The following is a 23,025-nucleotide window of genomic DNA, read 5'->3' as shown; positions in this document are numbered from 1 at the left end:
CATACGCCATTCCGGGACTCTGAAGCAGTGGAATGTATGGTGGAAGGGGGCTGTTTTCCAAGCCTTGGCTCGGGCCTCTTGCTTTCAGTCAAAAGATAATCTTAATGCTTCAGCAAGCACTTTCATCATTTAGTATCAGACTTAATACATAGCTCTCTATACTGCAATAGGTGGACATCAAACCTCCACCTGGGTAATTACTCAAACAACTGACTATAACCCACATCATAAATATGGAGTCATGTCCATAAACATAAAGTGCAGATTGAAAACTGGACTATTATCACAATTGAATAATGGGCAATTTTTTGGTTGTTAACATGCAATATCAGATTATAAATCTTTCCTGGCAAACACTCATACCAATGGAAAAAAATAGAAAAGTGTTTGACTATTAGAATGTGATGGGGAAAAAAGTACTTCCACAAAGTTTGGTGGAGGCCCCTTAATTTTACTAAGGGAAAACCTTAATGTTTAAACAACAATTCAGGCTGTATATACAACACTCAATAACATGCAATAAAAAAGACCACAAAAACACTGGACCTACCCCCTGGGTGATTTCTCAACAACTGGCTGAAAACTACTTCAGAAATAGTGCAGATTTAAGGACTATGACCATTTCCATAAATGTATAATGGGTAGTCCTTAAGTTATTAATATGCATTAACTATTTTGAAACTAAAAACTGTAAACTTTCAAAGTCAATGAGCTAAAAAAAAGCTGAAAAGACTTGGCACTACCCACTCCATCTTGCGACTCCAGCCTTCATTCTTTAACCTCTAAACAGGAATCCTGACTTACTAGGAGATCCCCTTGGTTGTGTCTAAATAAAGCTAAGTCAGTATAAGGATGGACAGAGTCATAGCAGAACTGCAGTCAAAGAATTCCCAATGGTCAGACACTAGGAAATCAGTCAATAATAAAATTTAACCAAGCGATGGTCAAAATTAGGAGGGATTACAGAGATATATGCAGTCAAGGTAGAAACCGGGACAGTATAATCATAAACACATAAGGTAACAACACCAAAGAACAGGTATAAATTCAGGCACAGTAACTGGATACTTCCATCAGTATTCTGGGAGTTTAAGTAAGGTATTTTAATGGTCTATTAGGAGTAATTGCTCAATTTGATCTGTTGGGTTGTACACACTCCTATGAGTCCTAACTGGGCAGAACTAGATCCAACAACATCAATATCCCTGACTGGACAGTGCCACTTGCAAGGTGGATACAGCAGCATCTGACGACAGAGGCAGAGGTCGCTATAGTAGATCAAGGTCATGATTATTTATTATTATTATTTATTTATATAGCACCATTAATTCCATGGTGCTGTACATGAGAAAAGGGGTTAAGTACAGAGTTATAGATATTGTTTACAGTAAAAAAATTTACAATGACAGACTGGTACAGAGGGGAGAGGACTCTGTCCTTGTGGACTTACATTCTACAGGATAATGGGGAAGAGACAGAAGGTTGGGCATGTGGCAGCTCTGGCGGTGGTGAGGCGGCAGCTCGTGTGGTGGTGAGGCAGCAGCTTGGGTGGTGGTGAGGCAGCAGCTCAGGTAGTGGTGATGCAGCTGCTCGGGTGGTGGTGACGAGGCAGCTTGGGTGGTGGTGAGGCGGCAGAATGGTTATTGTTGGCTGTAGGCTTTCCTGAAGAGATGGGTTTTCAGGTTCCTTCTGAAGGATCCGAGGGTGGTGGATAATCGGACGTGTTGAGGCGTAGAATTCCAGAGGATGGGGAATATTCAGGAGAAATCTTGGAGGTGGTTGTGTGAGGAATGAATAAGTGTGGAGAAGAGTAGGAGGTCTTGGAAGGATTGAAGGTTGTGTGAGGGAAGATAGTGGGAGATTAGTTCTGAGATATAGGGAGGGGACAGGTTGTGGATGGCTTTGTAGATCAGTGTTAGCAGTTTGAAGTGGATTCGTTGGGGAATTGGGAGCCAGTGGAGGCATTTGCAAAGGGGAGAAATAGGGGAGTAGCAAGGAGAGAGGTGGATTAGCCGGGCAGCGGAGTTGAGGACAGACTGGAGTGGTGCAAGAGAGTTAGCGGGGAGGCCACAGAAGAGAGTATTGCAGTAATCGAGGAGAGATATGATGAGGGCATGCACAAGAGTTTTAGTAGATTGTGGGCTGAGGAAGTGATGGATTCTGGCAATATTTTTGAGTTGGAGGTGACAGAAGGTGGCAAGAGTTTGGATGTGCGGTTTGAAGGACAGGGTAGAGTCGAGAGTTACCCCGAGGCAGCGGGTTTCAGGTGCGGGAGAGAGTGTGATGCTTTTTACCATAGCAGATAGATCAGGTAGGGGGATATGCAAGATGGGGGAAAGATGATGAGTTCGGTTTTGTCTGCATTGAGTATTAGGAAGTGACATTTGAAGAAGGAGGATATGGCTGATAGACACTCTGGGATTCTGGACAGCAGAGAGGTGACATCTGGGCCAGAGAGGTAGATCTGAGTGTCGTCCACATACAGTTGGTACTGGAAGCCATGGGACTTTATGAGTCCTAAGACAGAGCCTTGAGGGACTCCAACAGAGAGAGGGCAGAATGAGGAGGTAGTGTGGGAGTTGGAAACGCTAAATGTGCGGTCACAAAGGTATGAGGCATTCCAGGACTGGGCAAGGCCTTTGATGCCAAGGGAAGAATGAATCTGTAGCAGTAGGCAGTGGTCGACTGTGTCAAAAGCAGAGGACAGGTGAAAAAGAAGGAGGATGGAGAACAGTGTGTTAGCTTTGGTTGTGAGTAAGTCATTAGTAATTTTGGTCAGAACAGTTTCGGTGGAGTGGTGGGGGCGGAAGCCAAATTGGAGGTTGTCAAGGAGAGAGTTAGATGAGATGTGGGAGGAAAGTTGAGAATGGACCTGCTGCTCAAGGAGTTTGGAAGCAAACGGGAGCAGTGATATGGGGAAATAGCTGGGCATAGCAGTTGGGTTAAGGTTAGTATTTTGAGGATGGGTGTGATGGTAGTATGTTTGAAGGCAGAGGGGAAAGTACCTGTAGATAGCAATAGATTGAAGAGATGGGTTAGGGCTGGAATGAGCTTGTTAGTGAGGTTGGGGAGCAGGTGGGAAGGATGGGGTCAAGTGCACAGGTGGTGAGGTGTGATTAGGAAAGGAGGTTGGTAAGTTCTCCTTCAGTGATGTTGGAGAGGGAGGTTATTAGGGAAGGGCAGAGGTCTGGTATATGGAGTGGTTGGGGTGATGGAACAGTAAAGGTTTGCCTTGCTTGGTCGATCTTGTTATTTGAAATAGGCGGCAAAGTCCTTGGAAGAGATGAGGGGAGTTGGAGGTGGCAATGGTGGGCGGAGGAGAGAGTTAAATGTGCTGAACAGTTGTTTTGGGTTGCTGGATAATGAAGATACAAGGTTTGTTAAATAGGTCTGTTTAGCAGAGGTGAGGGCTAGTTTGAAGGCAAGTGTAGCTTGGTTGAAAGCAGTGAAGTCATCTGGCAGGCGTGTTTTCTTCCAACATCACTCCGCGACCCTGGATGCTTGTGGGAGATTTTTGGTGAGATTGTTATGCCAGGGTTGCCTATTGATTTGTCACACTGTGCCATGCATGAGAGGGGCGACTGAGTCCATGGCTGATGTGAGGGTGGAGTTATAGAAAGCGGTGGCGCTGTCTATGTCGTGTAGTGAAGATATGGAGGACAGGGGTAGAAGAGAGTCTGAGAGTCTGTGAATGTCTAGGTGTGCAAGGTTTCTGCGAGGATGTGGTAGTGGCTGGACATGGGGGGTGTGAGGAGGACAAGAATGAGAAGGTGAGTAGATGGTGATCAGATAGGGGGAAGGGAGAGGTTGTGAGATTAGATAAGGAATAGAGGCTGGTGAGGATGAGGTTTAGTGTATGTCAGTCTGTGTGGGTGGCTGTGGAGGACCACTGAGTAAGTCCAAAGGATGATGTAAGGGACAGGAGTTTGGAGGCTGCTGGCTGGCGAGTGTCAGTAGGGATATAAAAGTCACCCATGATGATGGTTGGGATGTCAGCAGAGAGGAAGTGAAGAAGAAAGAAGGAAACCCACTCCTCCGCCATGTCTGTTGCCAGAGCGAGGAGTGTGGGTAAAGTGGAGGCCACCATAACTCCATGTCATGGGGCATCAGCCAGGTCTCAGTGAGGGCCAGGAAGGAAAGGTTGCGGGAAGTAAAGAGATCATGCATCACACGGATCAGTTCACAGCAGGGAACAATTAAAAGATTGCAGTTAAAAGAAACATTTGACTAACATCAAGGCTGAAGAAAGATAGAATAAGATGGAAGGATAGTGTTAGGTGTGAAGAGCATGATTATAACAGTCTGCATGCAGTAAATTTGAAGTATGATACATGGAATCAAAGTCAGGGAAAATGTAGCAGTGTACCAGTTTTAACAGAGGGAGAGAAGTATATGGGATTCTGAGGTGCAGTGGGTATTCCAGATTAGGAGACAGTTCAGACATACCAGTTAGAACAGAGGGAGAGAAGTATATGGAATTCTGGGGTGCAGTGGGTATTCCAGATTAGGGGACAGTTCAGAAGTACCAGTTAGAACAGAGGGAGAGAAGTATATGGGATTCTGGGATGTAGTGGGTATTCCAGATTAGGAGACAGTTCAGACGTACCTGGGGATGAAAGCAGATGGATCAGGGCATGACAGCATGAAGGAGAATATACCATGGGTTACCATTGTGGTTTATTTCTGATGATACACGTAAAAAGATGTAACTTTAAATGATGTCACAGCTGACTGGAGAGTCATGGTGTAATTTAATCCTAACTTGAAAAGCCCTCATACAAATATTTTAGTGGAAAATAATAAATTAATGGGTATACTCAGTGGTATGATGAAAGGGAACACTTCCCATTGTCTATGCCCTAGGATGCTTGGATCAGCATGGAGAACTTCAGCCATTAAGTTAAATTTTCTCCTTGTGGAATGTGCCAAGTTATTGTAGGATACTGATAGGCCATGCAGTGCTACCCTTAAAACTTAAAAATGTGAAAGGTCTTTTCAGAGAGAAAAAGAAGAACTCTAGTGCTACCTATGCAAGTAGCAATCCTATAAGTCAACATGACTTAATATAAGATAAGAAGATGAAACAAGTGGAATTAACAAGGAGAATCTTTACCCTTTAGAAACTGTCAGAGGTCTCTAAGCCAGCTAAACAAGATCTCCTGCTTTTGCACAGATAAAATGCACACACCACAAAACACATATCTGTAAATGTACCATAAACAATATCCACAGATACATATTCAACATCAGTTAAGGTACAATGCCTTTATATCAAGGACATGATCATATTGATCACGGACACTCCCAAATACATATCTCCTACAAAAACTCACAACGTATTGTCCAAACTTGGTAAATAATAAAAATACATTTTATTAGTCAAAATATCAAAAAAGTCAATAATACAGACAAGTGACACAACAATGACATTTTAAAAAGAACAGCTTATCGTAGACAGGGCACACACAAAGGGGGTCTTTATGCGTTAAACCACAAGGACAGTCAAACACTGAAATTCTGTAAAGGCTATCTCACAGGAAGAGATTTATCCGGTAGTATCACTAAAGTGCATAGTGCATCAAATAAAGTGCCAATCTTAGGTTTAGTTTAATAAACCAAATAGCTTCTACATTGGCCTAACATCACGTGAATTGCGGTTTCGCACACGCAAACATGTGAGAGATATCATGGCTGCAAGGGAGGTGGACGATGTGGCACAATTAAAGACGATTCCTCGCCATTTTAAGTCATACCACAAATGTAATCCAAAAGATCTAAAGGTACATGGTATTGATCGAGTGAGATGCGGCATCAGGGGTGGCGATTAGAGTCGTATTTTAGCTCAGATTTTAGCTCTAGATACCATGACCCCGATGGGCCTGAACGAACAATTAAGCTTTTCTTCCTTTTTATAAGCTTTCGGTGATATCTCTTTTTTGGGATTTTAATTGTGTGTGTTTTTATATTCTTTCGGTATATGTCTTATCAACTCATGTCACCAAGTTTCTAATCCTTTGTTTTTTGAAAATCCGAATGTGTGGTTTCAGATTAAGAAGTGTCCTTTTTCCATCAGATGCCGGCATCAATCAGCCTTTGAATATGATCATGGAACTTATTTATCTACATCTGAAATGGTCACATATATATGTATATATTTCTGTATACATACTTTTTTGTTTTTTATTCACTATTTGGTATGAAAAAAGAATTTTTTGATAAAGAGGGCGAGTTGATTTAATCTAAATTTAGATATCTGTAAACTGTAATCATCTGGCTTTGTACTTGTTATTTGATCCTTCTTGAAATTAATAATACCGGAACATAGGATTTTTATTTCCACAAATGATACCTGTCTTTCCCTACTTTTTCTTCTCTTATGGCATACCAGGGCGTGTGCGCATGCCCGCTGTGCCCGGGTCCAGGACGCATCTCTCCGGCTTCCGTCAGTGACGCGGCTGGTCTCTGACGTCACGAGGGATTTCCCTCTGACCTGCCGTGACACATGGGAGGCTTGGGGGAGTGGCGTCCATACGGGACTCGGGACCCAGCGCGCATGCGCCGCTAATCGCGCCGCTTATGCTGGACACCTGGGGAACACAGTTATAAGGGTTTAGGGACTGGAGACACACAGCCACGGTCCCCCGAGGAAGCCCATGCGAAACGCGTGTCGGGACTGTCTGGACACACACACTGATCGGCTATATGGGTAAGCAGGAGTAGGCATTTCTCTGACTTGTAGCCCTTGGGGCATGCGATTTGATAAGTGAGCGGTTTGTCTTGAATGGCATGGACCTTTGAATACTTTACCTTCCGCCCAGCTGTCCTTTGGGCATATTGTGGTATGCTATTTGGTTTATTAAACTAAACCTAAAATTGGCACTTTATTTGATGCACTATAAACGTTAGTGATACTACCGGATAAATCTCTTCCTGTGAGCTAGCCTTTACAGAATTTCAGTGTTTGACTGTCTTTGTGGCTTAACTCATAAAGACCCCCTTTGTGTGTGCCCTGCCTACGATAAGCTGTTCTTTTTAAAATGTCATTGTTGTGTCACTTGTCTGTATTATTGACTTTTTTGATATATTGACTAATAAAATGTATTTTTATTATTTACCAAGTTTGGACAGTACTCCGTGAGTATTTGTAGGAGATATATATCTGTAAATGTAGTTTGGAGTCATGTGAAACACTCCCAGAGGTGGCAATGTAGTTCCTACCTTTTTCTCTGAAGAGGTCATTTACATATTTAAATTCCCAGAGGCGCATTGGATGCTCTAAAAATCTCCTTGCAGATACTGGACACTCTTCAAAGAAAATGTTTCTCCTTTAAACCCACTATCAGAGGCCTCTAACCTAAGGGTACTGTCACACTCTGCAACTTTCCAACGATCACGACCAGCGATACGACCTGGCCGTGATCGTTGGAAAGTCGTTGTGTGGTCGCTGGAGAGCTGTCACACAGACCGCTCTCCAGCAACCAACAATGCCGAGGTCCCGGCTAACCAGGGTAAACATCGGGTTACTAAGCGCAGGGCCGCGCTTAGTAACCCGATGTTTACCCTGGTTACCAGCGTAAAAGTAAAAAAAAAACCGTACATACTCACATTCCGGTGTCCTTCAGGTCCCTTGCAGTCTGCTTCCCGCTCTGACTGAGTGCCGCCGTAAAGTGAAAGCAGATCACAGCGGTGACGTCGCCGCTGTGATCTGCTCTCACTTTCCGGCCGGCAGTCAGTCAGAGCGGGAAGCAGACGGCAAGGGACCTGAAGGACACCGGAATGTGAGTATGTACTGTTTTTTTTTTTTTACTTTTACGCTGGTAACCACGGTAAACATCGGGTTACTAAGCGCGGCCCTGCGCTTAGTAACCCGATGTTTACCCTGGTTACAAGCGAACGCATCGCTGGATCGCTGTCACACACAACGATCCAGCGATGACAGCGGGAGATCCAGCGACGAAATAAAGTTTCAAACGATCTGCTACGACGTACGATTCTCAGCAGGGTCCCTGATCGCAGTAGCGTGTCAGACACAGCAATATCGTATGGATATCGCTGGAACATCACGGATCGTACCGTCATAGCGACCAAAGTGCTACTGTGTGACAGTACCCTAACTAAAAGAAATCTGGGACTTTGCACTAAAAAGAGACAAAAGAAACCGAAACACATGTTTGTAAAGCTTTTGCTTCTGGTTTGGCTTCTTATCCAAATTGATAATTCTAGACCCTACAAATGGTTAATTTTGACTCTTAGGATTGTTTCCTCCAATGGGTGGTACTAGAGTTTGTTTTTACTTTTTGTGTCTTAAAAGGCTATTTACATATTCTGTCTAACAATGCAGCTATAGACAACCATTCACATTTTTTCAGTTTGTGTTCTGCTGCTATCACTGTTATGAAAATGTACTACTGTGATTGCACTTTTGTAATTGTACTCTAAGGATCTGTAAAGTATTATAATTGAGATGCATTAAGAGTTGAGTAAGGCTAGGTTCAAAAATATCAGTTGCATCAGACTCAGTGTTTTAAGCCACAAATGAAAAGATTGATGCAAAAATACATCAGCTTTCATTAGGTTTTTTATCATCTTCATTGTTTTGTTAATCTTTGGTCCCAGAGCTGGATCATAATGTTATATCAAACACTGTGATTTGACCCCTGGACTGGCACTAACTGAAAACAGTGAGATCAGTTCATCCATAATTTTCTTCTGACTTTTATTAAAGCACAATATGAAAAATACAATGCAAGTCTAGATATATATGTGCATGGTGCCTAAGCATACCGGTTAAATTATATCTTTATTATATAAGGACATTTGGAATTGTTATATTTAAACAAAATACATTCTATTTTTTAACATCAACATTTTTACTTTTAAAATTTGAACATAATCTACACAATTCTAATTGCACATCTGTTTTGAGAATACTATGACAGTCTTGAACATCAAATTTGGCATGTTCATTAAAGATATCTGTTATGTATACAAGGCCTCAGTCTTAAAGACCAAAGAGCCAAAAATAAAATTTAAGAAAATATTGTAACTCCTATAACTGTTTGCAGTAATTTATTTGCTAATATTGTGCAGCATGTGCCATCTAATATACACTCACCGGCCACTTTATTAGGTACACCATGCTAGTAACGGGTTGGACCCCCTTTTGCCTTCAGAACTGCCTCAATTCTTCGTGGCATAGATTCAACAAGGTGCTGGAAGCATTCCTCAGAGATTTTGGTCCATATTGACATGATGGCATCACACAGTTGCCGCAGATTTGTCGGCTGCACATCCCAAAGATGCTCCATACAAGGCAGGATGGATCCATGCTTTCATGTTGTTTACGCCAAATTCTGACCCTACCATCCGAATGTCGCAGCAGAAATCGAGACTCATCAGACCAAGCAACGTTTTTCCAATCTTCTACTGTCCAATTTCGATGAGCTTGTGCAAATTGTAGCTTCAGTTTCCTGTTCTTAGCTGAAAGGAGTGGTACCCGGTGTGGTCTTCTGCTGCTGTAGCCCATCTGCCTCAAAGTTCGACGCACTGTGCGTTCAGAGATGCTCTTAGGCCTACCTTGGTTGTAACGGGTGGCGATATGAGTCACTGTTGCCTTTCTATCAGCTCGAACCAGTCTGCCCATTCTCCTCTGACCTCTGGCATCAACAAGGCATTTCCGCCCACAGAACTGCCGCTCACTGGATTTTTTTTCTTTTTCGGGCCATTCTCTGTAAACCCTAGAGATGGTTGTACGTGAAAATCCCAGTAGATCAGCAGTTTCTGAAATACTCAGACCAGCCCTTCTGGCACCAACAACCATGCCACGTTCAAAGGCACTCAAATCACCTTTCTTCCCCATACTGATGCTCGGTTTGAACTGCAGGAGATTGTCTTGACCATGTCTGCATGCCTAAATGCACTGAGTTGCCGCCATGTGATTGGCTGATTAGAAATTAAGTGTTAACAAGAAGTTGGACAGGTATACCTAATAAAGTGGCCAGTGAGTGTATAATTGCCTAGAATACTACTTCCTGCAATTTGTGCCAACTTCCGTGGCTTTGTCCGGAGCTAATGTCCGGAGCTAATGTCCGGAGCTAATGTCCGGAGCTAATGTCCGGAGATTAATTGCCTAGAATACTACTTCCTGCAATTTGTGCCAACTTCCGTGGCTTTGTCCGGAGCTAATGTCCGGAGCTAATGTCCGGAGCTAATGTCCGGAGCTAATGTCCGGAGATTAATTGCCTAGAATACTACTTCCTGCAATTCGTGCCAACTTCCGTGGCTTTGTCCGGAGCTAATGTCCGAAGATAATGTCCAGAGCTAATGTCCGGAGCTAATGTCCGGAGCTAATGTCCGGAGCTAATGTCTGGAGATAAGTGACGTCACCAGTGTCCTACACCCAGGCAGAGCACAGGGGCCCCAGGCAGCATATGGGGCCCCAGGCAGAGCACAGTGGCCCCAGGCAGAGCATAGGGGCCCCAGGCAGCATATGGGGCCCCAGGCAGAGCACAGTGGTCCCAGGTAGAGCACAGGGGCCCCAGGCAGCCTATGGGGCCCCAAGCAGAGCACAGGGGCCCCAGGCAGCATATGGGGCCCCAGGCAGAGCACAGGGGCCCCAGGCAGCATATGGTGACCCAGGAAGAGCACAGGGGCCCCAGGCAGCATATGGGGCCCCAGGCAGAGCACAGTGGCCCCAGGCAGAGCACATGGGCCCCAGGCAGCATATGGGGCCCCAGGCAGAGCACAGTGGTCCCAGGCAGAGCACAGGGGCCCCAGGCAGCCTATGGGGCCCCAGGCAGAGCACAGTGGCCCCAGGCAGAACATGGGGCCCCAGGCAGAGCACAGGGGCCCCAGGCAGAGCAGAGGGGCCCCAGGCAGCATATGGGGCAACAGGCAGAGCACAGGGGCCCCAGGCAGCATATGGGGCCCCAGGCAGAGCACAGTGGTCCCAGGTAGAGCACAGGGGCCCCAGGCAGCCTATGGGGCCCCAGGCAGAGCACAGGGGCCCCAGGCAGCATATGGGGCCCCAGGCAGAGCACAGTGGCCCCAGGCAGAGCACAGGGGCCCCAGGCAGCATATGGGGCCCCAAGCAGAGCACAGTGGTCCCAGGTAGAGCACAGGGGCCCCAGGCAGCCTATGGGGCCCCAGGCAGAGCACAGGGGCCCCAGGCAGCATATGGGGCCCCAGGCAGAGCACAGGGGCCCCAGGCAGCATATGGGGCCCCAGGCAGAGCACAGTGGCCCCAGGCAGAGCACAGGGGCCCCAGGTAGCATATGGGGCCCCAGGCAGAGCACAGTGGTCCCAGGCAGAGCACATGGGCCCAAGGCAGCCTATGGGGCCCCAGGCAGAGCACAGTGGCCCCAGGCAGAACATGGGGCCCCAGGCAGAGCACAGGGGCCCCAGGCTGAGCACAGGGGCCCCAGGCAGCATATGGGGCCCCAGGCAGAGCACAGTGGCCCCAGGCAGAGCACAGGGGCCCCAGGCAGAGCACAGGGGCCCCAGGCAGCATAAGGGGCCCCAGGCAGAGCACAGGGGCCCCAGTAGGCATATGGGGCCCCAGGCAGAGCACAGTGGCCCCAGGCAGAGCACAGGGGCCCCAGGCAGCATATGGGGCCCCAGGCAGAGCACAGTGGTCCCAGGCAGAGCACAAGGGCCCCAGGCAGTATATGGGGCCCCAGGCAGAGCACAGTGGCCCCAGGGAGAGCACAGGGGCCCCAGGCAGCTTATGGGGTTCCAGGCAGAGCACAGTGGTCCCAGGCAGAGCACAGGGGCCCCAGGCAGCCTATGGGGCCCCAGGCAGAGCACAGTGGCCCCAGGCAGAACATGGGGCCCCAGGCAGAGCACAGGGGCCCCAGGCAGAGCACAGGGGCTCCAGGCAGCATATGGGGCCCCAGGCAGAGCACAGGGGCCCCAGGCAGCATATGGGGCCCCAGGTAGAGCACAGGGGCCCCAGGCAGTATATGGGGCCCCAGGCAGAGCACAGTGGCCCCAGGCAGAGCACAGGGGCCGCAGGCAGCATATGGGGCCCCAGGCAGAGCACAGTGGTCCAGGCAGAGCACAGGGGCCCCAGGCAGCTTTTGGGGCCCCAGGCAGAGCACAGTGGCCCCAGGCAGAACATGGGGCCCCAGGCAGAGCACAGGGTTCCCAGGCAGAGCACAGGGGCCCCAGGCAGCATATGGGGCACCAGGCAGAGCACAGGGGCCCCAGGCAGCATATGGGGCCCCAGGCGGAGCACAGTGGCCCCAGGCAGAGCACAGGGGCCCCAGGCAGAACATGGGGCCCCAGGCAGAGCACAGGGGCCCCAGGCAGAGCACAGGGGCCCCAGGCAGCATATGGGGCCCCAGGCAGAGCACAGGGGCCCCAGGCAACATATGGGGCCCCAGGCAGAGCACAGTGGCCCCAGGCAGAGCACAGGGGCCCCAGGCAGCACATGGGGCCCCAGGCAGAGCACAGTGGTCCCAGGCAGAGCACAGGGGCCCCAGGCAGCCTATGGGGCCCCAGGCAGGGCACAGTGGCCCCAGGCAGAACATGGGGCCCCAGGCAGAGCACAGGGGCCCCAGGCAGAGCACAGGGGCCCCAGGCAGCATATGGGGCCCCAGGCAGAGCACAGTGGTCCCAGGTAGAGCACAGGGGCCCCAGGCAGCCTATGGGGCCCCAGGCAGAGCACAGGGGCCCCAGGCAGCATATGGGGCCCCAGGCAGAGCACAGGGGCCCCAGGCAGCATATGGGGCCCCAGGCAGAGCACAGGGGCCCCAGGCAGAGCACAGGGGCCCCAGGCAGAACATGGGGCCCCAGGCAGAGCACAGGGGCCCCAGGCAGAGCACAGGGGCCCCAGGCAGCATATGGGGCCCCAGGCAGAGCACAGGGGCCCCAGGCAGCATATGGGGCCCCAGGCAGAGCACAGCGATATTTTGGACCACTGTGCGGTGTTTCAGACCCCCTGTGTGATGTCTGGGGCCCTGTTCTTAAGTATATTAAAGATTAAAGTAACGTATATTAAAGTATATTATAGATAAAATTTGACACGTTTATGAGCACCATTGAGTGATATACTCAAGAATGACATAATTTTTCAACATTTTATGGTTTCAAACTGTAAACACTCAGAGTTTTTTTTACTTCAACCAGAAAACCTTAACGGTTCATAAAAAACTTGACTGTTCAGGATATGATAAAAGTCATAGTATTCTGAATCTTTAACTTATAAAGATACCTTTACATGGGGTGATTATTGGTTCCAGAGAGGCTTTCGGCCGATAATCGTACACATGGCTGGTGACAGGACAATACAATATAAACGTTCAAAGGTAAACACTGATAACATTAAAATCTAATATATAATTGCCTAGAATACTACTTCCGGCAATTTGTGCCAACTTCCGTGGCTTTGTCCAGAGATAATGTCCGGAGATAAGTGACGTCACCAGCGTCCTACACCCGCTCAGAGTGGACAAAGATATATGCCTTCGTGGTGCGCCGCACTTTTCTGATTGGTTGCCGCCTGCCGCGAGCGACCAATCAGAAATGTGCCGTACTGTGATACACTCCGCCCGCCATTTTGGTGTGATTTTTGAATTTTTACCTCACAGCAAGTTTCTACTGCGTGGAGGCGGTCCCAGTGACGTCGCTCTTCAAGCTCCTGGCGAGTTTCGTCAAAAAAATGATAATACCATTTACCAAAACTATATATATTTAGTTGTGAAGTGGTTCAGTGACATTTTCACACCAATTTTGAACTTTTGTTTGGTGTTTTCTCCATATACTGCCTATTATTCACTGACTGTTATACTGAGAGACTGCCGTTTATTAACCTCTTCTTTGCCACACTGGGTATATTGCTCTATTATTTGCCACATAAGGACATTGTCCATTATTGCCCAGCAATTTCTCTGCAATATAAACTGCCTATTTATTAATATCTGTATTCCTGCAAAGAACTATTGCCTATTATTAACTGGCTATTTTCCTACTACCTGACACTGCCTCTTATTAACCTGTTGTTTGCCACCACCACGCTTAAAGCTGTTTAGCTTAGCCAACATGAGCTCTAATAGCAAGGATACTAATGACACAGAGCCCAAAGCTGCTGATGGCGCACGTAAGATTAGGTCTGATATAAAGTATACTAATAATGCAGAGCAAAAAGACGCCGATGCCGCACGTAAGCGTAAACAGCGTGCTAACAAGAGTACAGAGGATAGATGCAAGCGCCTGGACACTGTTAAGTATAGTAATGACACAGAGTCCAAAGCTGCTGATGGCGCACGTAAGATCAGGTCTGATATAAAGTATGGTAATGATGCAGAGCGAAAAGCCGCCGATGCCGCACGTAAGCGTAAACAGCGTGTTAACAAGAGTACAGAGGATAGATGCAAGTGCCTGGATACTGTTAAGTATACTAATGACACAGAGCCCAAAGCTGCTGATGGCGCATGTAAGATCAGGTGTGATATAAAGTATGGTAATGATGCAGAGCGAAAAGCCGCCGATGCCGCACGTAAGCGCAAACAGCGTGTTAACAAGAGTACAGAGGATAGATGCAAGCGCCTGGATACTGTTAAGTATACTAATGACACAGAGTGTAAAGCTGCTGATGGCGCACGTAAGATCAGGTCTGATATAAAGTATGGTAATGATGCAGAGCGAAAAGCTGCCGATGCCACACGTAAGCGCAAACAGCGTGTTAACAAGAGTACAGAGGATAGATGCAAGTGCCTGGATACTGTTAAGTATACTAATGACACAGAGTCCAAAGCTGCTGATGGCGCACGTAAGATCAGGTCTGATATAAAGTATGGTAATGATGCAGAGCGAAAAGCCGCCAATGCCACACGTAAGCGCAAACAGCGTGTTAACAAGAGTACAGAGGAGAGATGCAAGTGCCTGGACACTGTTAAGTATACTAATGACACAGAGCCCAAAGCTGATGATGGCGCACGTAACATCAGGTCTGATAATAAGTATACCAATGACGCAGAGCGAAAAGCCGCCGATGCTGCACGTAAGCGTAAACAGCGTGCTAACAAGAGTACAGAGGATAGATGCAAGCGCCTGGACACTGTTAAGTATACTAATGACACAGAGCCCAAAGCTGATGATGGCGCACGTAACATCAGGTCTGATAATAAGTATACCAATGACGCACAGCGAAAAGACACCGATGCTGCACGTAAGCGCAAACAGCGTGCTAACAAGAGTACAGAGGATAGATGCAAGCGCCTGGACACTGTTAAGTATACTAATGACACAGAGCCCAAAGCTGCTGATGGCGCACATAACATCAGGTCTGATAATAAGTATACCAATGACGCAGAGCGAAAAGCCGCCGATGCCGCACGTAAGCGCAAACAGCGTGCTAACAAGACTACAGAGGACAGACAGAAGCGCCTGGACACTGTTAATGCTGCTTGCAATAAACGCATTACTAATGAGTCTTTTGAGGACAAAACTAATCGATTAAGTAATAAAGCTGCTGCTGCACGCTCTCAACGTTGCAAACATAATATTTCCACGTCCTCAGTCATAGATTCTGCCCACAATACAGCTTCTTTGTCTCCATTCATAGAATGTGTGCAGCCTGAAGCTCCTTTAACCGTTGGTAAATCTGCACGTAAGCGCAAACACTGTCCTATTTACACTCCAAATGATAAACGCCGTCGCCTGTACACCGTTAAGTCTGCTTATAAGACATGCTTCACACCTGAGTCTTCTAAGGCAACAAACAAACCATTACCAAATGCAGCTGGTGCACGCCGTGAACGGCGCAAAAAAACCGCTTGCACCTCCATATTAATAAACCCTGACCACGATACACCTTCCAACTCCTCAGTGATTGAATCTGTGGACAGTGAAGATCTTCTACCAGGTCCACGCTTTATGTATGTTGGCTTAAAGAAACATTCCAATGCTCCATTACCACAACCTGTACCTCAACATCCTACAGGTTTTACTAATGATGACAGTATCATAGTAGAACACTCCTGTGGTCCTATGAACTATTTATGTGAACATTGTCAAGCATTACATTTTAATGCTGAGATACCAGCAGATAAAAATTTTACTCTGTGTTGTCACAAGAGTAAAGTGCATATACCTATACCCCAATATCCCGAGGTCTTTAAACGATTGCTGACAGGGGAGAGTGAGTTCAGTAAGAATCTCATGGAAAATATTCGTAGTATTAACAGCTCATTTGCTTTCGCCTCCATGGGTGCCAATATATCCCCTCCACCTGGACATGGCCCTTACTGTTTCCGTATACATGGACAAATATATCATCGTACTGGAACCCTACATCCCAGTGATGATCAAGTTCCAGCTTATGCCCAACTGTATATTTTGGATACCGCTACCGCGAATGAACAACGTTTAAACTGTGAACAAAATCAAAAATGTCATCCCACTTTGATGAGTATAATTGCTCTTCAGTTAGACAATGTGAATCCCTTTGTTGCTGCCTACAAAATGTTACGAGATGTGGAACATGAACATCTTAAAGCTGAAGCTAATGGCACTCTCATGCCAAATATCATCATGGCCCTTAAACAAGATTGGAATCAAGACCCTCGCCGATATAATAATCCAACTGTCAATGAAGTTGCTGTCGTATTTGAAAATGACAATGGAGAGCCACCATTTAATCATGATATTTTAATACATTTACAACCGGACCCCAAAAATCCTTTGGCGCCAAGAACACAACAGGTCAGCATTCTACACAGTAATTTAGATGCTTTACTCTATCCTTTATTTTTGCCTTACGGAGACCAGGGCTGGCATGATGGCCTCAAGCAACAAGGGCAAAGTCCACGCAGAGTTACACAACTGCAATATTACTGCTATGTGCTGTCTGTCCGTAATCAGTTTAATCCACTCCTGAATGGTGGCAAACTCACTCAGCAGTACTTAGTGGATGCTTATGTGAAAATCGAGGCAAATCGCCTAAATTATATCCGTCAACACCAAAAGGATTTGAAAGTAGAGGATTATTGTGTACTCCAGGAACATCTCCAGAAAAAATCCATTGAGAAGGGCATCCCCATTGGAAAAACGGTCATTTTACCATCTTCGTTTGAAGGCAGTCCCAGGAATATGCAGCAGCGGTACCAGGATGCCATGGCTATTGTGACTAAATATGGTCGTCCTGATCTATTCATCACCATGACCTGTAATCCGAAATGGAATGAGATTACTGAGAATTTGGAACCTTGGCAGCGTGTGGAACATAGACCTGATTTGGTGGCACGTGTTTTCAAAATAAAACTGGAAGCACTCTTAAAAGACATTAACAACGGATTATTTGGGAAAGTTTGCGCTATGGTTCATGTAATTGAATTTCAAAAACGTGGCCTTCCACACGCTCACATTTTGATTATTCTGGACAGCAACTCCAAATTAAGGACTGAGGAGGACATAGACAATACAGTGTGGGCTGAAATTCCCAATCCTACCCACTACCCTCAGCTCCATAAAATTGTTCTCCAACATATGATTCATGGTCCGTGTGGAGAACACAACCCAAATTCTCCCTGTATGGATCTGGGGAAGTGTACAAAAGGTTTCCCTAAAGATTTGCAACCAAGAACCATCATAGCTAAGGACGCCTATCCTACTTATCGCAGACACTTTGGCCCATCTTTTCAACACCATTCTAACATGATTGACAATTCATGGGTGGTTCCATATAATCCGTTCCTGCTATTAAAATACAAGTGCCATATAAATGTCGAAGTTTGTGGTTCCATTCAGGCTGTGAAATATTTATTTAAATACGTCTACAAAGGACATGATAAAGCCAATCTTGAAATCTGCCAGACTAACATCCAACATGATGAAACACACCAATTCATGGATTCAAGATATGTCAGTGCACCAGAGGCAGCTTGGCGAATATTCTCATATCCAATGCATAAACAATCTCATAGCATCATTCGCCTTGCTGTACATCTACCGCATTCTCAGCCACTCTATTTTCATGAGGATGACTCTATTGGAAACATCAAACAAAAGCTCCATCAAAATTCTACACTTATGGCCTACTTCAAGCTTAATCAGAACGACCATCATGCTCATATTTATTTATACCGTGAAATTCCCGAAAACTATGTTTGGAAAGAAGGTTCTTGGGAAGTTAGAAAGCGAGCAGGTGGTTCTGTGATTGGACGAATGTATACTGTCAGTGTGAAGGACCAAGAACGCTACTATTTAAGATTGTTATTGTTACATGTCAAAGGTGCAACCAGTTTTGACAGCATAAAAACTGTACATGGAGTCACACATGAAACCTTCAAAGATGCGGCATTAGCTCTTGGCTTACTATTTGATGATAGTCTGTGGAGAAATACATTACTTGATGCCAGTATTCTCAACATGCCAGCACAGCTACGTGACATGTTTGCCTACATTTGTATTTTTGGTCCTCCAGCTAAACCTCGGGACTTATGGGATGAATTTAAGGAACACTTTGTAGAAGACTACTGCTATGCATACCACTCCGACACTCTGGAGTGTGTCAATTGTGAAGGCTATGCTATGACAGATGTCCAACATGTTCTTAAAGCTCATGGCAAAACTTATACTGATTTTAATTTGCCACGTCCAGTCAAGAAACAACACCTCCTCCCACAGTATGATAAAGATTATGAGTTATCAGCAGCTGCTGAAATGAAAGCTACTCTAAATGAGGACCAACTTTTTGCTTTTGATGCTATCACTCAAGCTTTAGAAGACACTAATTCTACAGCAAAGTGTTTTTTCCTTGATGGTCCTGGTGGCAGCGGAAAAACGTACCTATATCATCTACTTCTACATCAGCTAAGAGGATAAGGAGACATTGTGTCACCTGCTGCCACTACTGGAATAGCCGCCAACTTGCTACAAGGTGGACGAACCATTCATTCTCTTTATGGGATTCCAATTCCTGTGAATGAAACATCTGTTTCCAGGATTAAGAATGATACCGATGCAGCAAAAGATTTGCATAGCACTAAACTTTTTATTATTGATGAGTGCACAATGCTATCCAAATATGCATTGCATGTCATTGATAGAGTTTTACGTGATGTCATGACAACAAATGTAGCTCACAAAGAAAAAACACCGTTTGGAGGTAAAGTGATTGTTTTTGGAGGCGACTTTAGACAATGTCTTCCTGTCATCCCTCATGGGACAAGAACTGATGTTGTAGAGAGCTGCATAAAATATTCACAACACTGGCAACATTTTACTCGCCTGCCACTTATTAACAACATGCGCTCCATTGATCCTCACTACAGCAGTTGGTTGCTTCAACTGGGAAATGGTGAACTATCTAATGAACATAACCTTGGAGATGATGTAATTGAAATTCCTCCAGACATGGTATGCACTGGCTCTTTAATAATTGAAATTTTTGGAGATAATCTTTGTATTGATGTGAATGACACCGAAACCATAAATACAGCTGCATCTCATGCAATTTTATGTCCAAAAAATGAGGACGTTGAGAAAGTCAATTCCCAAGTCATGGATTTATTGATAGGTGACTATACTGAATATATCAGTGATGATTCCATCGATCCTGATGAAGCTGATGACCTTGATCAATACCCACTTGAGTTTTTGAATTCACTAACACCAACTGGAATGCCTTCACATCGGCTGAAACTTAAAATTGGCACCATTGTCATGTTATTACGTAATCTGAACACGAACAAAGGTCTCTGCAATGGTACGCGGCTCATTGTCACTGCCTTACATGCCAATATCATACTGGCTAAAGTAATTAGTGGGTCAGCAGCAGGAAATGTGGTATTCATTCCACGAATTGATTTGTGTCCATCAGAGACTGGATTACCTTTTAAATTAAGACGGAGACAATTTCCCATCAAGCCCGCATTTGCAATGACCATAAATAAATCTCAAGGCCAGACCCTCCATCGAGTTGGCATTTATCTACCAGAACCTGCTTTTGCCCATGGTCAATTGTATGTTGCTTTTTCCAGGGTGAAGCAATGTTGCAATGTGAGGGTTAAAGTGGTTAATACACCACTTCAAGGACAATTATTGGCTGATAGTACTAAAGTCTTCACACGTAATATTATCTACAAAAATATTTTAGTTTAAAGTTACTTTTCTTTTTTTTCATTATTCAGTTTTTCTAATAACATAGACAGCAATAGGCAAATTCTATGTATAGAGATAAGGAAAAAAAACAAAAACAAAAAAAAATTAGTGTAGCCATAGACATATAGATTTTAAGTACTTATGTAGGAAATACGTATATAACATACGTACTCATTAGCATATAGGGTTAATAACTCTATATCATATCTACATAAATTTAGAAATATGATATATCAATACATATTTTTATAGGTAAGTAGAACACACATTAAGTACAAGATGTAAGATGTGTATCATCCAAATGCCTGTATTTGGTGATAGGAACCTGTATTTGAAGCTCCAGCAGTATAGCTGCTGAGAGATTTCATTTTGTTTTTAAAAAGGGTGAGGTTTTTGTGAACAGGTAAGAGACGGGTGGGATGGCTGTTCACACACATCTCTATCTCCAGGTGTGTTCTGTACATAGAAATAGATATATAGATAGGTACATATTTAGATAGATAGGGAAAGAATAGAGATTTTGCTTTCACATCAACATTTTTCTGCTATTTGGAGAATTTATGGTGGAAAAAAGGCTATTTCTGCACTTCCTGCCTAAGGGCTGACCCACGCCACTCTTGCTGTAAGTTGCATGCAATGTATACGGAATTTGTACTTCACTTGCGGCAGGTGCGGCACATGTGGTTTCTGCAGTTTTCGCCACAAAATCTCCACTTACCAGTGTTTTTGTTGTGGCTGCATTTAATGCAATTGTCGAAGCCGCGTTTGCCGCATTTACTGCAAGTTAACTCCAAGCTTCATCTACATTGCATGGCACTTGCTGAAAGTGTGTTGTAGGTCAGTTCTTTGGTGCCAAGTGTGGAAGTTGTATTGTTTTTAACATTACTTCTGCAAATATCAGAAACATGCAGATGTGAAAGAGGTTTGAGTATTAAGAAATAGGAATCAGTTAGTTAAGACCCATCAGTTCAAAGGCTACCGTGACGTGGTTGATGGGCATGCTTATATTAGCCCATCGGTGTACTATGAACGTTGATTTCTTAAATTTTACACTTCTGTAAAAATAAACACAAAAAATTTGGATACACAAAAAGGCTTTTATTTCTGTTGTACTTATTAGAATTATTTAAAATGAAGGCTTAGCTAAGCCCAAGAGATGATTAAAAACGTTTCATACCAACCCATCAGATGTAAAATTACTGTGAAAATACCTGATTGGCACACAAGTATGCGCCAGTATGGGTACTAAGAGCTTTTCCACATAATAATGAAATATTTTAAAATGTCATAGAACATACCAATATACATAGTTATTGATACATATTATTTATTATTTACATTATTGTTCTTAAGCAAAGAACCGTTGTTGTGGCATTTGCCACAACACGCAAAGTTGTTGTCTGATGTCTTTCATCACTCCCCTCATAAGCATGTTCATGGATCCTGTGTAACTGTATCTTAAATAACAAGAATTGTCAAGAGCTGGTGAGTGCAGCCATTTTTTGTTCTTTCTTACTATTATTTATTAATTGTATTATTCTTACATTTGAATAAATAAAGTATATATGGATTCTAGACTCCCGATTCTTTAGAATCGGGCTGCCATCTAGTCTTTAATAAGAGATACAAAAAATATTTAGGCCACGTTAGCACATTCAGTATTTGGTCAGTATTTCACATGATTATTTGTAAGCCAAAATCAGAAATGGAACAATCAGAAGGAAAGTATAATAGAAACACATGCACCACTTCTGTATTTTTCACCCACTCCTGGTTTTGGCTTACAAATGTAAATTATTGGCCAAATACCAAACTTGTGAATGTGGCCTTGACTAGAGTTTAATATTAGCAGTGAGCGAATATGCTCGGATAAGGTGAAATTCAAGCATGCTCAGCTGTTGATTGTCTTCAGAGTGCTCAAATAATATGTTTGAGTTCGCAGATGTCTTGTAGCTGTTTGTCAGCTGCAGGGCATACCTGGATTGCCTGTTTGTTAAGCAATCCATGCATGTGTTGCATCTTTGGAACAGCCATGAGACATGCAGATGTAAGTACTCGAACATGCCGAAGACACTCGGTTAGCACCCGAGCATGCTCGGATTTCATCTTCCAGCAAATTTTACATTCAAAAACTCAAATGGCGCTTCTTCCATTGAAAGCCCTGCTATACGCCCAAAAAGTGTTTACCCCCAAATTTGGGGTATCGGCATGCTCAGGAGAAATTGCACAACAAATCATATGGTTCAATATCTCCTGTTACCCTTATGAAAATGCAAAGTTTGGAGCTAATAAACATTTCTGTGGGAAAAATTTGATTTTTTTCTTTTAACAGCTCAACATTATAAACTTCTGTGAAACACTTGGGGGTTCAAGGTGCTCAATACACATCTATATAAGTTCCCTGAGGAGTTTAGTTTCCAAAATGGTGTCACTTGTGGGGGTTTCCACTGTTTAGGCACATCAGGGACTCTCAAAACATGACATGACGTCTGCTAACTATTGCAGCAAATATTGCATTCAAAAAGTCAAATGGCTTTCCTTCCCTTCCAAGCCCTGCCATGCTCCCAAGCAGTAGTTTTCCTCCACATATGGGGTATCAACATGCTCAGGAGAAATTACACAGCAAAATGTGTGGTACATTTTCTCTTGTTACCCTTGTGAAATTAAACAACAGGGGTCTAAAGGAAAATATTTTTGAAAAAAGTTAAATGCTTATTTTTTCCTTCCACGTTCCATTAATTCCTGTGAAGGACTTGTGGGGTTAATAAACTTCTTGAATGTGGTTTTGAGCACTTTGAGGGGTGCAGTTTTTAAAATGTTGTCACTTTTGTTTATTTTCTGTCATATAGGTCACTTCAAATGTGATGTGATCCCATAAAAAATGGTTTTGTAAATTTTGTTGTAAATATGAAAAATCAATGG

Source organism: Ranitomeya variabilis, chromosome 3, assembly GCF_051348905.1.
Source record: "Ranitomeya variabilis isolate aRanVar5 chromosome 3, aRanVar5.hap1, whole genome shotgun sequence".
Taxonomy (NCBI): Eukaryota; Metazoa; Chordata; class Amphibia; order Anura; family Dendrobatidae; genus Ranitomeya; species Ranitomeya variabilis.
The sequence above is the reverse complement of the archived record's forward strand: the minus strand, read 5'-3'. Positions refer to the sequence as shown.